The following is a 16,902-nucleotide window of genomic DNA, read 5'->3' as shown; positions in this document are numbered from 1 at the left end:
AAACAAAGCAAGAATAACAGAACCATGCAAAGGTGTAAGTATGGGTTTTGTTTCCAAGAAATCAAGCTTAACTAATGTATATGTAAAGTCCTGATGAGTTTTATAATGTTTTTTTATATATTTTTTTCCATTACTCGGATAACCCCTTTAAGGTTACTGCAGGGATGCAGTTTTACTATTTGCTGAAGCTACGTCTGGATGGGATTTTGCGGTAAAGTCTGCACAAAAGGGGAGATTTATCAAGATCGTCGCCTTCTGCTCCACTGCTTGAGGATGCGCTCAGACCTCATCATAAATGAGGCGTTTCCTCCGGCAGTCCATGCGCCTAAACAGAAATATACGGCAGCTCTGACCTACTGCAGATTTCTGGCTTCATTTGAGGATAAATTGCTCATGGCAGCTGGCCATGCCACCTTCCTGAAAAGTGGAAAGGGTGGCTTAAAAACTGGGAGATATGACAATTTTGACACATAATTTGCTACTTTTTAACTCCACTTTTCAGGAGAAATGATAAATCTCCCCCAAAGTGTATCACCCAAGTCTGTAACGTAAGATAAAACAAGGTCTGTGTGTACATATACAGTCTCCAGCCCAGAGTGGATGTGCCTGGCATAGTATTGAATGCTTTAACTTAATTATGTGATAATAAGCACTTAAAGAGAGGCTATGATTGCCTTAGACAGTAATATTTTACTGTATAGTGCCATAAAATGGAAAAGACCGTGTAACCCATCCAAGTCCATTAAAGCTTGTCCTGCATGGTGTATACTTTGGACCCTCCACTGGTTCCTCCACAGTTTTACAGCTGCTCTCCACAGAGAAGGAAACTACCTCAATTACTAAGGCATTTAAGACTTGGGAGGCACTCCGTCATTATGTACTCCCTCTACAAACGGTGTAAACTTCCCTAAAACAGAATCTACCAAAGAAATTCTTAGTTTCGATGACTTGTTTACCTCAAATGCAGCAATTATTTAAACTGTATGTGACCAGTGGTTTGAGAGATCTGATTGAGACTTCCCAAGTACAAATCCTCCGCTGTACCTACCCCCTTATTGCGAATGAATTCACTTACCTCTACATTTAGCCAATGTTTACCTTTAGGGCTCATGCACACGACCGTATGTATTTTGTGGTCTGCAAAAAATACGGATGACGTCCGTGTGTATTCCATATTTTACGGAACAGCTGGCCCCTAATAGAACAGTGCTATCCTTGTCTGTAATGCGGACAATTATAACAGGACATGTTCTATTTTTATAAGGAAATAAATACAGACATACGTAAACAGAACGCACATGGAGTAACTTACATTTTTTTTGCGGACCACATACTGTCCGCAAAAAAATGGAACGGGTGCGGAAAGAAAATACGTTTGTGTGCATGAACCCTTAGGCAGACAAAATGTGTGCGCAAATTTGGGTTTCAAACTCTACCGCTTCAGACCTGAAGTCCACATATGTCTCATATACCCCTTTACAGCGCATGATGTCCGTGTTATGGCTCATGCACACGAATGTGTGTCGGCTGGGTCCGTATTGCAGTCCGCAATATACGGGACCCAGCCGTTTGTTCGCTGCATCACGGAAGCAGACCCATTCACTTGAAGGTGCGGTATGGCACGGAGGCACGGAGTCCCATGGAAGCACTATGGAGTGCTTCTGTGGGGCTTCTCTCCGTGCCGCCGCACCGCAAAAAAATAGAACATGTTCTATTTTTTTTGCGTTGCAGACCGATCACGGACCCATTCAAGTTGCTAAGGGACATACGTCTTCCTAACTAAGAAGATAGGAAAACGGGCTGGGCTGGGTGTCTGCCCTCACTGCTCCCTCATATAGTGGGGACGATACAGTCATAACTCGATAAAGTATACATCAATATATACATTAAGTTCCTGGTCACTGGTCAGTGTGGTCGGTAACTCCGGGCACCAGGGGAGATGTCTGAGCGGTAAGCTCACTATATACTGTATAACAGCTTCCCCGTGCCAGTAGTGGTCGCTTACCGCTCACACAGACATCTCTCTTGGCAGCTGGTTCGTTACACGGCGCGTCGGCAGTACAGTTGAAGAGCGCGCTGACCACACTGATCAGTGACCAAGAACTAAGGGCCACATTTATTAAGACCGGCATTTTAGACGCTAATCTTAACCACCTCAGCCCCCCTAGCTTAAACACCCTTAATAAAGGCCTAAACAGGAGTAGAAAATGATGAATGAGGCGGGCCGCCACGTCTACGATTTTAAACCTGGTGTGAGGAGGGCGAAGTCGTGGATAGCCCCCTGAAATGTGCCTAATTTAGGCATATTTCAGCTTAGTAAATTCCCCCCTAAATGTATACACTTATTTATTAATGTATATTTAATCTACTTAGGACTATATCGTCCCCACTATACGAGGGAGCAGATGCAGCGCTGACGGACGTCCCGTAGCAGCGGCTCCGATAAAGATCACTGCTAAGGGACATTTCAACCCAAGTTTTCTACTAGTATATTAGAAAAATGTCCCATCACGGTCCCTACACATTAGCAACAAAAAAAATAATTATATGACAGTTACACTTTAAAGCCTTTAGAAAAATATTAAAGTGAAAGGCATTTTACGACTAAATGACGTTTTTCAGGCTCTGGTACGGCTGTATCATAATTCTGGTCTAATAAGTTATTTGCAGTTCCCTATAAAGTACCCGTTCTGTGATAAAATGAGAGCACAAATCACACGCAGGCGGATTATTGTATCTGGCATCTGTTACAGGGCACAAGTTAATCTTGGTATAAATTTATACGGCATAAGAAAAATGGGACCATGTAGCGGTGGAATGTGACTACAAAGTGAAGGCAGGCTACAGCGCTCTCCTGAAAGGCACGCTTAATTGTAGAAAGTTGGGGAGGTAAAATTTTACAGAATATATTTTATGTACCAAAAAAGCAATAAGAGGAAATAATCACATATGAATACGTTATACGGCTGAGGTTTTCCCGGAAATCTTGGATATTACCAGCTCCATCAGGTTTCATTTACAGAATATGCACTTTATTCGCACAGGTCTGGGATGGATGTCGGTGAGAATGTCCGGTATGTTCTGCATGGTGGGACTATACGACAGGTAGAAAATAGTTAAAACCAGCTGACCCACATGGCTCCTGCAGAACGGTGCACGGAGCAGACCCAAGCCAGTCCTGATGAACATCCACGTGAAAAAAGAAAAAGGATCCAGCACCAGTTTTGGAAGTTTTTTCGTTCCCGATCTTTATTCACCAAATTTTTCGAAGTATATACAAAATACAGTGGCACTTGTTCCCACTCTTCCCCAGTTGATTTACGCGCTTCGAACACTTCTGTTCTTAATCATAATCAAAAGTGTCTGATCCGCCATGATCTTAAATAGGGTCAACCTTCCCTTCCCCACCCATAAGGGGAGGTGAGCCCGATCCTCAGCATGAAACAGGTGTCTGACATGCTGATGATCGGCCTCACCTCCTCTTCCCAACCCCAGCATGCTTCAGTTTTATCTCCGGCCCAAAAAACGGAACACTTGCCGGAATGCCGGATCCAGCATTTTTTTTCCATAGGAATGTATTAGTGCCAGATCTGGCATTCACGTGCAGATCGAAAAAAAGGTGAAAAAAAATATGCCGGATCAGTTTTTACCGATAACACCGGAAGGACGGATCCGACATTTGAATGCATTTTTAAGACGGATCAGTATGCTGATCCGTCTTACTAATGCGATCAGTTGGCATACGTTTTGATGGATCCGGCAGGCAGTTCTGGCGACGGAACTACTTGCCGGATCACTCTGCTGCAAGTATTATTCTTTTCCGGCATTGAGTTCCGTCCTAGGGGCTCAATACCGGAAAAGAACTGATCAGTTTAGGGTCCATTCACACGTCCGTTGTTTCTTTCCTGATCTGTTCAATTTGGAACGGAACAGATCTGGACCCATTCATTTTCAATGGGTCCCGAAATAAAATCAGACATTGTGCTGTCCGATTTTTTTTCAGGACCCATTTGAAAGTGAATGGGTCCAGATCTGTTCCGCAAAAAACGGAACAGATCAGGAAAGAAACGCTACTTTCACACTAGCGTTCGGGGCTCCGCTTGTGAGTTCCGTTTAAAGGCTCTCGCAAGCGGCCCCGAACGGATCCGTCCAGCCCTAATGCATTCTGAGTGGATGCGGATCCGCTCAGAATGCATCACCGTCTGTCCTCCACTCCGCCTGGATCCGTCCAGAGTTACAATGGAAGTCAATGGGGACAGATCCGTTCGAAGGTGACACAATATGGTGCATTTTTTTAAACGGATCCGTCCCCCATCGACTTTTAGTGTAAAGTCTGGACGGATCCGTCTGACATATGCCTTCAGTTTGCATACGATGGGACTGCCTGCCGCAACCCTCTGCCGTGTCCTTCCCCCGGTCTCCACAGGCAGACGCAGTGCACAGGTGACTCCTGCAGGCGGGGACACTGAGCCGCAGACCGGGGTCCTCCTGGATGTCTCTCCCTCGGTGTCCGCAGTAGCAGCCTCCGGTGCGGAGAAGGGCGGGCTGTGACCGAACGGGGCGGGGCTCCGCCTGCTCCGGACTCTCATACACAGCCGGGGCCAATCAGTCACCGGGGGCGTGCTCTGCTGACAGGGTTAACCCTATGTGTGAGAGCCGGCCCGGTGGCTGCTCACTGCCTGGGAGGCCGCCCTGTGCTGCTGCCGCTGAGCTGTGGATGAGCATCTTCTTCACACGGATCCGGGAGACTTCCAGCTGAGGAGACAAAGGTGACTTGTGCGGGGGATGAGGATGCGTGTGGTGTCCGGGGCTGACTGGTCCTGTGTGCGGACCTCGGAGCAGATGCTGAATGCTGGTATCCATGGTAACGCGGCCCCCAGAGCTTTGTTCTCGGGTGACAGGCTGAAGCCGCTATTATTCCAGGGAGGTCTCTGCAGCCCCACAACCTGTCCTCAGTCTCTGGGTGCAGATGTAGCAGTGCTGACACAGCCCTTCAGGTCTCTGCAGCCTCACAACCTGTCCTCAGTCTCTGGGTGCAGATGTAGCAGAGCTGACACAGCCCTTCAGGTCTCTGCAGCCTCACAACCTGTCCTCAGTCTCTGGGTGCAGATGTAGCAGAGCTGACACAGCCCTTCAGGTCTCTGCAGCCTCACAACCTGTCCTCAGTCTCTGGGTGCAGATGTAGCAGAGCTGACACAGTCCTTCAGGTCTCTGCAGCCTCACAACCTGTCCTCAGTCTCTGGGTGCAGATGTAACAGAGCTGACACAGCCCTTCAGGTCTCTGCAGCCTCACAACCTGTCCTCAGTCTCTGTGTGCAGATGTACAGAGCTGACACAGCCCTTCAGGTCTCTGCAGCCCCTTAACCTGTCCTCAGTCTCTGGGTGCAGATGTAGCAGAGCGGACACAGCCCTTCAGGTCTCTGCAGCCTCACAACCTGTCCTCAGTCTCTGGGTGCAGATGTAGCAGAGCTGACACAGCCCATCAGGTCTCTGCAGCCCCATAATCTGTCCTCAGTCTCTGGGTGCAGATGTAGCAGAGCTGACACAGCCCTTCAGGTCTCTGCAGCCTCACAACCTGTCCTCAGTCTCTGGGTGCAGATGTAGCAGAGCTGACACAGCCCTTCAGGTCTCTGCAGCCCCATAACCTGTCCTCAGTCTCTGGGTGCAGATGTAGCAGAGCGGACACAGCCCTTCAGGTCTCTGCAGCCCCATAACCTGTCCTCAGTCTCTGGGTGCAGATGTAGCAGAGCGGACACAGACCTTCAGGTCTCTGCAGCCTCACAACCTGTCCTCAGTCTCTGGGTGCAGATGTAGCAGAGCTGACACAGCCCTTTAGGTCTATGCAGCCTCACTACCTGTCCTCATTCTCTGTGTGCAGATGTAGCAGAGCTGACACAGCCCTTCAGTTCTAGCTTATATTCTGGCAGCATCTAAAACCACACATAGGGCATCAAGACACATTCACCTCTGCTACATCGGACACAGCTCTGCTCTATAAAACATTTCATTGTATATCTGTGTATTTCCTTGTATCAATTTCCCTCATGGTGCCCCAGATTTGTGGCAGGGGATGGTTATAGTGTCTGGCTATGAATGCGCCACCATTTGCATTGGGCTAGTGCTGGCCCTGTGTGGCTCTGATGGACACAATGTGACCTGAGGTATGGCTGCCACCCTGTGCCCAGCATGGCTTGCCTCTGGCTCAGTGTAGAGGGGCATGGCCACATAGCAGTGCCCTTTGTCTGGCTGACAGGATAATCTAATGGTGACGGAGGGCAGATCTGTCCCAGCAGTTACAAGGTCATGGGTCCTGTCTAATCCCCCTGCTGCCTCACAAGGTGCCCAGTCCCCTTATCACATGGCGCCTGGCTGTTATGGAGAGGAGTGACATGTGGCAGAGTGCCAGTCTCCGCTGATAACAGGGGGGGGCAGGGGGTATACAGGGAAGTAACGCCATCAGCCTTCATCTTCAGGGGTCTCGTCCAGCGCATTGTTCCCAGGACCAGGAATCTGCTGCAGTCTCCTCATCCCATCAGACATATGCATTATAGTACAGGCGACCCCCCTCAACAGGGGCCTAGGGGGCCCCATAGCAAAACCTCCACACCACCATGACCTTAGGTAGAATGGATGATTACGTTACTATTCCTAATGCACAGGGATAATACAGTGGTGGGCAGAGGCACAATGTAGTGATGTCACAGTACAGCAGTACGGCTCACAGTAATGTCATAGTGGTGGTCACAGGCATAATGTCCACAGTGATGTCACAGTACAGCAGTACGGCTCACAGTGATGTCACAATGGTGGGCATAGGCATAATGTCCGCAGTGATGTCACAGTACAGCAGTACGGCTCACAGTGATGTCACAGTACAGCAGTACGGCTCACAGTGATGTCACAATGGTGGGCATAGGCATAATGTCCACAGTGATGTCACAGTACAGCAGTAAGGCTCACAGTGATCTCACAGTACAGCAGTAAGGCTCACAGTGATCTCACAGTACAGCAGTAAGGCTCACCGTGATGTCACGGGGGAGGGGGGGGCACAGGCATAATGTTCACAGTGATGTCACAGTACAGCTCACAGTGATGTCACAGTGATGTCACAGACATAATGTCCACAGTGATGTCACAGTACAGCAGTAAGGCTCACAGTGATGTCACAGTACAGCAGTAAGGCTCACAGTGATGTCACAATAGTGGGCATAGGCATAATGTCCACAGTGATGTCACAGTACAGCAGTACGGCTCACAGTAATGTCATAGTGGTGGTCACAGGTCACAGTGGGGGGAGGGGGGGGGCACAGGCATAATGTTCACAGTGATGTCACAGTACAGCTCAAAGTGATGTCACAGTGGTGGTCACAGACATAATGTCCACAGTGATGTCACAGTACAGCAGTAAGGCTCACAGTGATGTCACAGTACAGCAGTAAGGCTCACAGTAATGTCATAGTGGTGGTCACAGGCATAATGTCCACAGTGATGTCACAGTACAGCAATACGGCTCACAGTAATGTCACAATGGTGGGCATAGGCATAATGTCTACAGTGATGTCACAGTACAGCAGTATGACTCACAGTGTTGGTCACAGGCATATTGTCCACAGTGATGTCACAGTACAGCAGTACGGCTCACAGTAATGTCATAGTGGTGGTCACAGGCATAATGTCCACAGTGATGTCACAGTACAGCAGTACGGCTCACAGTGATGTCACAATGGTGGGCATAGGCATAATGTCCACAGTGATGTCACAGTACAGCAGTACAGCTCACAGTAATGTCATAGTGGTGGTCACAGGTATAATGTCCACAGTGATGTCACAGTACAGCAATACGGCTCACAGTAATGTCACAATGGTGGGCATAGGCATAATGTCTACAGTGATGTCACAGTACAGCAGTATGACTCACAGTGTTGGTCACAGGCATATTGTCCACAGTGATGTCACAGTACAGCAGTACGGCTCACAGTAATGTCATAGTGGTGGTCACAGGCATAATGTCCACAGTGATGTCACAGTACAGCAGTATGGCTCACAGTGATGTCACAATGGTGGGCATAGGCATAATGTCCACAGTGATGTCACAGTACAGCAATACGGCTCACAGTGATGTCACAATGGTGGGCATAGGCATAATGTCCACAGTGATGTCACAGTACAGCAGTACGGCTCACAGTGATGTCACAATGGTGGGCATAGGCATAATGTCCACAGTGATGTCACAGTACAGCAGTACGGCTCACAGTGATGTCACAATGGTGGGCATAGGCATAATGTCTACAGTGATGTCACAGTACAGCAGTATGACTCACAGTGTTGGTCACAGGCATATTGTCCACAGTAATGTCACAGTACAGCAGTAAGGCTCACCGTGATGTCACGGGGGAGGGGGGGCACAGGCATTATGTTCACAGTGATGTCACAGTACAGCTCACAGTGATGTCACAGTGATGTCACAGTGGTGGTCACAGACATAATGTCCACAGTGATGTCACAGTACAGCAGTAAGGATCACCGTGATGTCACAGTGGGGGGAGGGGGGGGGGGCACAGGCATAATGTTCACAGTGATGTCACAGTACAGCTCAAAGTGATGTCACAGTGGTGGTCACAGACATAATGTCCACAGTGATGTCACAGTACAGCAGTAAGGCTCACAGTGATGTCACAGTACAGCAGTAAGGCTCACAGTGATGTCACAGAGGTATGATGATGCACATGGCCATGTACAGAAATGGATCGGTGATGTCTCAGCACAGAAATAACGCAGCCTTCCATTGTCCATCACAAGCTGCACATATGTCTGTTTGGAGGGGCCCCTTTAGCTCTTGGCGCAGTGACCCCCATGCTCTCGGTGTTCTTTCAGCCTGCTCCGACATCCTGTGGGCTTTGTAAGGCTTCCAGTGATCTGTCTTCTCCAGGAATAAAAGGGATTTTCTACGCGCCATTCAGCGTAGATCATGTGCCGCCTGACAGGACTGAGAGGAAGCTCACATCCCAGCAGCAGCCTGACGTGTCCCCCATCTGTAAGCCCCTGCGTCCTCTCCACAGATGGGTTTGTGGTTTGCCTCTTATCAGAACATTTTGTCACCGAGTATTGCAGTTATTCCTGGGCGTTCCTCTGCGATTAGAGTACCCCTTTAAGTCTCCACCTATACTAGGATATGAGAAGCTCCAGAACCCCTGTCCTGTTTTACAGTAATTTTGGCAAGTCTCACGTGACGCCACTGGCTGAGGATTATGGAAGATGTAAGTCATCAGCACTTGGTATATGGACGCTTGCCCATGCTTAGCCGAGACCCTCTAAATCTACCACAAAGTACTTTATAATGAAGTTGGCGACACTTTTTACAATCCGTATGCAAATACCTTTCTCTCATGCGTTCCAGATACTAGCACTCATCATCTGTATTTGGACTGCAGCCTATTTTTCTAGAAATTTTAGGAATTTTAGGATTATGTTAGTTTCAGAGTAGCAGTTTTCTGACACAATGGCCAGGACTCCAGCATGCGTATATCTCTTCATCATGCCCGCTTCAGGATTTACATTGTTCTGTATTCTCTATTTTCATTACCTTAAAGGGTTTTTCCAGGATTATTTAACTGATGATTTAGGTCATCAGTATCTGATCGGTGGGGGTCCGACACCCGGGACCCCCGCCGATCAGCTTTTTGGGAAGGCACTGGCACTTGTAGTAGTGCTGCGGACTTATCACAGATTTCCCTAGCCACGTAAATGGTCACATGGCTTAGGCCAGTGATGGCTAACCTCCGGCACTCCAGTTGTGGTGGAACTATGACTCCCAGCATGCACCATTCATTTCTATGGAGTTCTGAGAACAGCCAAGCAAGTGTACATGTTGGGCGTCATAGTTTTACCACAGCGGGAGTGTCGGAGGTTAGCCATCACAGGCCTAGGCGCAGCACAGCTCAGTGAATGGGGCTGAGCTGTGATACCAAGCACAGCCACTATCAGTTGGATGGCGCTGTGTTTGGCGAGAAGAGAGAAGTCTTCTCAAACAGCTGATATATATAAGCAAAAAATAGCAGCACTCCTAAATGCCAGGTGCAAATTCCTTGCAAGATTCCAGCAAGCAAAATCCACAATCGGCAGCAAAAATGGTAACAAGGTAGCACTTTCGTCTTTTGGTGGAAAAAGTGGATCTTTTATTCAGCCCAATGCAACATTTCAGCTCATCTCAATGGAGCCTTTGATGAGATGAGCTGAAATGTTGCATTGGGCTGAATAAAAGATCCACTTTTTCCACCAAAAGACCGGAGTGCTGCCTTGTTACCATTTTTGCAATATATATATATATATATATATATATATTAGAACAGGCATTCTGAAAATGCGGCCCTCCAGCTGTTGCAAAATGACAACTCCCAGGATGCCCGAACAGCTTACAGGTATCAGCCTACAGCGTAGAACATTGTGGAAGTTGTAGTTTTACAACAGCTGGAGGGCCGCAAGTTAAGCATGCCTGTACTAGAAGAAGGACCCGGCTTTGCTCGGGTATATTTAATCTATTTCATGTAATATCGACAGTATCCACTATAACAGTAACATCTACAGTACCCCGCCCCTTTAACAGTAACCTCCACAGCGGCCTGCCCCCTCACAGTAACATCCACAGCGCCTTCCCCTTTAACAGTGATCTCCATGGCGGCCGCCCCTTTATTAGTGACCTCCACAGTATTCCGTCTTGTTAATAGTGTTTTCCACAATAACCCTCACCCTTAACAGTGACCTCCACAGAGCTATGTTCCCTTAAAATGTGACCTCCACAACACCCCGCCCCCTTAACAGTGACCTCTACAGCACCCCGCCCCTTAACAGTGACCTCTACAGCACCCCGCCCCTTAACACTGACCTCCATAGCGGACCGTCCCCTTAACTGTGACCTCCAACGTTCCCTGCCCCCTTAACAGAGACCTCCACAGCGCCCCCCCCCTTTTAACTGTGACCTCCACAGCAGCCTGCCCCTAGTCCGGCTTTCAGACTCCCTGTCCTCCGTCCGGCGCAGGGCCTGGACGGACACAGGGATGCATCGAGCTGTCTGAGTGTCAGCTGCAGGAAGAAAGTCACCCTCTCTCCCACCCCTGCAGCTGAAGTCGATTTTTACCTTCATTTTTTTTTAACCCCGTCGGCTGCGGAGTGGGCGTGACCTAACCGTGTTGAGGCGTGGCTTAGCGAGCCTGGGGGCGGGGTTTTAAGTCCGTCTTTTGAGGGTGAGCACTTTGCTCCTTTAACAGTGCCATCCACAGCGCCCTGGCCCTTTAAAACTGACCTACAGCATTGAAGAAAAATGGCTGCGTTATGGAAACCTAGTGTAAAACTGTGTGTGTGGAGACTAAGGCCTCTTTCACACGAGCGTGTCCGGATAAGGTCTGGATGCGTTGCAGCAAACCCGCGCGAGTAGGTACCCAATTGCAGTCAGTTTTGACTGCGATTGTGTTCCGTTGTTCAGTTTTTATCGCGCGGGTGCAATGCGTTTTGCACGCGCGTGATAAAAAACTGAATGTGGTACCCAGACCCGAACTTCTTCACAGAAGTTCGGGTTTAGGTTAGTTGTAGTGTAGATTGTATTATTTTCCTTTATAACATGGTTATAAGGGAAAATAATAGCATTCTGAATACACAATGCATAGTACAATCGCGCTGGAGGGGTTAAAAAAAAATTACAAATAATTTAGCTCACCATAATCCACTTATTCGCGCAGCCGGCATCTCTTCTGTCTTCTTCTTTGAGGAATAGAACCTTTGATGTCGTCACTGCGTTCATCACATGGTCCATCACATGATCCATCACCATGGTAAAAGATCATGTGATGGACCATGTGATGAACGTAGTGACGTCATCAAAGGTCCTATTCCTCACAGAAGAAGACAGAAGAGATGCCGGCTGCGCGAATAAGTGGATTAAGGTGAGTTAAATTATTTTAATTTTGTTTTAACCCCTCCAGCCCTATTTTACTATGCATTCTGTATTAAGAATGCTATTATTTTCCCTTATAACCATGTTCTAAGGGAAAATAATAAAGATCGGGTCCCCATCCTGATCGTCTCCTAGCAACCGTGCGTGAAAATCGCACCGCATCCGCACTTGCTAGCGGATGCTTGCGATTTTCACGCAGCCCTATTCACTTCTTTCGTGAAAAACGCGCAAAATAGAGCATGCTGCGATTTTCACGCAATGCACAAGTGATGCGTGAAAATCACTGCTCATGTGCACGGCCCCATAGAAATGAATGGGTCCGGATTTAGTGCGGGTGCAATGCGTTCACTTCACGCATTGCACCCGCGCAGAAAACTCGCCCCTGTGAAAGGGGCCTAAGGGCCTGCGAGCTTCTGTTGGCTGATATTGGCAATATCTATTGGAGATCTGAGACCTGGTCTAAAACCTTCCCGGACACCTGGAGTACCTGTGTGCCAAATGTCGTGATTGTAAATGCGACGGTGCGGATTCCTTTAGCGGACATACACACACACAGCTTTATATATTAGATACTGCTCTGTCCTGATCTAAGGATGCAGTTCTCCAGCCGACCCAGTACAGCAGTGGTCCTCAATCTGTGGCTCTCCAGCTGTTACTATGCCTTGACAGACCATAACTATGAGAGCCATAGGTTGAGGGTGTTTCAGTGGTAGTTGTGCTCCAGTATGATACCATTGCACACTGGAGGGGTGTTATCAAAATGGTGTAATGTAGAACTGGCTTATTTGCCCATAGCAACCAATCAGATCCCACCTTTCATTTTTCACAGCTCCTTTGGAAAATGAAAGGTGGAATCTGATTGGTTGCTGAGGGCCCCTAAGCCAGTTCTACTGTACACCAGTTTGATAAATCTCCCCCATTGTCTTCAGGGTCGGCACCCATTGGAGAACATCAGAGTGTGTCTGTTAATTGATACGTTTCCAGGAAGAACAGCGGAGAAAAGACACAACACTGAATTCTGCGAACACGAGATCCGGAATTGCTATTTCTTGGGGAATACAAGTGTTCTCTGGCATTGGTCCTCTCTACAATACGTAATTCTGTCTTTTCTCCTTTTGAACATGAAAGTCAGCTCCCTACTGCCTAAATACAAGAAAGGATTGTCATGCTTTTGATGAAATCTATGAACATAGAATAATGAAAGAACAATAAGTTATTTTTTCTTCAAAAAAAGTTTACAAGAGACGAAAATGAAAACACTTGCAGAATCCCCAATGACCTGGCCCAGGCCCAGCACTGACTGGGTGAGGGCATTTCTTCTCCGCCTGAACCAGTGACCTGTTTTCTTTACTGGCTGAGTGGATGCAATTGTATCCAGCCTGGGGTAGGACTAATAGGACCAGGGTGACTTAGGCCAGTTGTCCTGGGGTTCTGACGTCTCCACGCGCAGCTGGCGCACATCGCTTGGGATAATTATTCTGGAATCGATTTGATATTTTTGTTGCAATGCTTTTCTTGAGACCAAATTTGGTAATAGCTGGCTTCGGCGGTTTCACAAGGTTGTACTTCTGCTCTGGTATTGTTTAAGGTACCAGATTACAGACATCGGAGGTGCATGCTTTACATTTTAGTCTTGGCTCCGAGCACCAAATCTCTGAAGTGGATTTGACAAAGAAAAAATAACTTGAAGCAAATTTAGCAGAATTATTTGTGACAAAGTAAGAACTAGCACAAGTACAAAGTGCACAGAAGGTACAGCATGTTCTCTCGGACTTGAAAATCTCTGACGACCGTTTTTACACCAATGGAAGTCTGGGTTTATTCACATGTCCATATTTTTGCCCATTTTGACAGCCTGGTGGATCCCATAGAAGTCAATGGACCTGTTTTTAATGGCCATTGTACAGAATTTCGGGTTGGTTACTAGAAGTCGCTGAGGAGCTCTAGGGAAATCATGTGTAAAAAAAAAAAAAAGGCCTATGAAGTTCATCCTTTTGTTAACGTCTGTTAAAAACGGTTGGTGGACGGATGATAAACAGCCAGGTTATGAATAGACACATGGATGCAAATGCCCATGAAAAACTGTTTGGCCTCTTGCACACAAACGTTTTTTTCTTTTGTTTCCGTTTAGTTTTTTGCTTTCCGTATACGGACCGTATATGGAACCATTCAAAACCATCCGCAAAAAAACCGGAAGATACTCCGTATGCCTTATTATTGTCCGCATAACGGACAAGAATAGTACTGTTCTATCAAGGGTCAGTTGTTCTGTTCCGCAAAAAACGTAATGCACGCAAACGTAATCCGGATTTTTTGTGGATCCATTTTTTGCGGAACCGCAAAGTACTGAAAAATCCATACGGTCGTGTGTAAGAGGCCTTTAACTGTGTTTAATAGCCGTTTTTTTTTCTTCACTATCATGTGAATGTAGCCTTAGGGCCCACTATATTTTCTTCCATCCCATATGTAAATCGAGTGTACGGTAGTTGTTCAAAGGCAGTTTCAGATACTTCCCTCCTCATGAGTTTATTTTGTCGTTCTGATGCTGTCCAGTATGCCAGCACAGCGTTAGAGCGGCACTTACCTGACTGTATACAGAGAGCAAGGAGTGTGGTCTTACAAGATCAGGCATATCTAGTAACATAGTAACATAGTACATAAGGCCGAAAAAAGACACTTCCAGTTCAGCCTGTCACCCTGCAAGTTGATCCAGAGGACCCCTCTCTAGCAGCTATATCCTGTAATATTATTACACTCCAGAAATACATCCAGGCCCCTCTTGAATTCCTTTATTGTACTCACCATCACCACCTCCTCAGGCAGAGAGTTCCATAGTCTCACTGCTCTTACTGTAAAGAATCCTCTTCTATGTTTGTGTACAAACCTTCTTTCCTCCCGACGCAGAGGATGTCCCCTCGTCACAGTCACCGTCCTGGGGATAAATAGCTGATGGGAGAGATCTCTGTACTGACCCCTGATATATTTATACATGGTAATTAGATCTCCCCTCAGTCGTCTTTTTTCTAAAGTGAATAACCCTAATGTTGATAATCTTTCAGGGTACTGTAGTTGCCCCATTCCAGTTATTACTTTAGTTGCCCTCCTCTGGACCCTCTCCAGCTCTGCTATGTCTGCCTTGTTAACAGGAGCCCAGAACTGTACACAGTACTCCATGTGTGGTCTGACTAATCATTTGTAAAGTGGTAGGACTATGTTCTCATCACGGGCATCTATGCTCCTTTTGATGCAACCCATTATCTTATTGGCCTTGGCAGCAGCTGCCTGACACTGTTTTTTGCAGCTTAGTTTGCTGTTTATTAAAATTCCTAGATCCTTTTCCATGTCAGTGTTACCGAGTGTTTTACCATTTAGTATGTACGGGTGACTTGGATAATTCCTTCTCATGTGCATAACTTTACATTTGTCAGTGTTAAACCTCATCTGCCACTTATCTGCCCAAGCCTCCAATCTATCCAGATCCCTCTGTAGTAGTATACTGTCCTCTCAGTGTTAATTACTTTACACAGTTTAGTGTCATCTGCGAAAATAGATATTTTACTATGCAAGCCTTCTACAAGATCATTAATAAATATATTGAAGAGAATAGGGCCCAATACTGACCCCTGAGGTACTCCGCTAGTGACAGTGACCCAATCTAAGGGTGTACCGTTAATAACCACCCTCTGTTTTCTATCCCTCAGCCAGTTACTTACCCACATACAGAATATCTAATGAGACATCACTCTTTGGATACTCTGGCTGGGCTTAATTAACCTACAGACCAGCTCGGGTATCATGGCGATGCTCCGTGCCCACCACCATCCCGCTATCTGGGCCAGGATTCGGCGCCACATCTCTCACCAAGCTTCTGCCCAGGACCAGCAGCCAGACACCTGTGTCCCATGCTGCCGACTGGCTGCTAGGTCTCTTTCTGTCTGTGTGTGTGTTCGTGTCTGTTCATTGAACCTTTCCCTGCAGCACTGTAAGGATTAATTCCCCTTTTTGCTCTGTGTTTGGCTGTTTAACTAATGAGCTCATCAATCCTCCTATATATCCTGGGCTGTGTGTTCCACCCCTTGCCTGAGATATAGATTCCTTTAGATTACCCTTGGTTTCACTTGCTTGCTAGACCCTGCAAAAGAGCTATAGTCCATTTTTCTGTCTGTGTACTGATTTCTGCCTGATTCCTGGATCCTAACTTTCTGCCACCTGACTCAACATGTGACCTTGACCTCTGGACTGTTTCATGGATTTGCATGTACTTTGCCTGCCTTGACCTGTGCCTGTTTCCTGACTTTGTGTATTGCCTAATCTTCCTGTGCCTTGCAGCGGTGTCTCTGACCCTAGTCGGTCAGCAGCCAACCACACTGGGATGATAGACTGTGCTCAGCTGTGCAATTTAGTTCCATACATTGGCAAACTGAAAAAATAATAATTTTTGGGTAGAAAATACCCTATATTGAAAAGAATAGTCTACTACGCTAATTCAATGATGCAGATTCCCCAGATGTATGGCAAAAAATACTCTTGTGGCATACACTGGGCCCAATATGGCCTATGAACATGTCTCAAAAGCATTAAGTGAACACAGCCTTAGTTGTTGCTTTGCTCACATGTGACATAGCTAGAGCATCTTTGTCACTAGTGACCATAAATCTAGAAATTTAGGCACCTTGACCTTGGAAAGCTGCCATACAGTACTTTTGGAAACTCTTCAGACCCTTTCAATATCTTAACATTTTGTTATGTTATATTCTGAACTCAATACCCTATAATGAGAAAGTAAAAACAAGATTTGTGACATTTTTGCACATTTATGAAAAAGGAAAAGCTAAAATTTTGCATCAATATAAATATTCACACCCTTAGCTATGACACTTGAAATTAACTCTGGGGGCCTCCTATTTCTCTGGATCTTCTTTGAGATGTTTCTACACCTTGATTGGAGTCCGCCT

The 16,902-nt window shown here is 46.8% G+C and overlaps 1 protein-coding gene across 3 annotated transcripts in view; it reads left to right on the top strand.

The window, feature by feature from the left end:
* The first annotated feature begins 4,583 nt into the window (after positions 1–4,583).
* LOC122924616 (synuclein alpha interacting protein) overlaps positions 4,584–16,902 on the top strand; it is a 231,610-nt gene continuing 219,291 nt past the window's right edge. For 2 of the 3 annotated variants that reach the window (XM_044275887.1, XM_044275888.1), the window contains exon 1: positions 4,584–4,769. The gene's annotated coding sequence lies outside the window, so the exon portion shown is untranslated. The remainder of the gene's footprint in view (positions 4,770–16,902) is intronic. The other variant, XM_044275889.1, reaches the window with a different exon arrangement.

The sequence above is a fragment of the Bufo gargarizans genome, chromosome 1, assembly GCF_014858855.1.
Source record: "Bufo gargarizans isolate SCDJY-AF-19 chromosome 1, ASM1485885v1, whole genome shotgun sequence".
Classification (NCBI taxonomy): Eukaryota; Metazoa; Chordata; class Amphibia; order Anura; family Bufonidae; genus Bufo; species Bufo gargarizans.
This window is presented reverse-complemented; position numbering and strand designations above follow the sequence as displayed.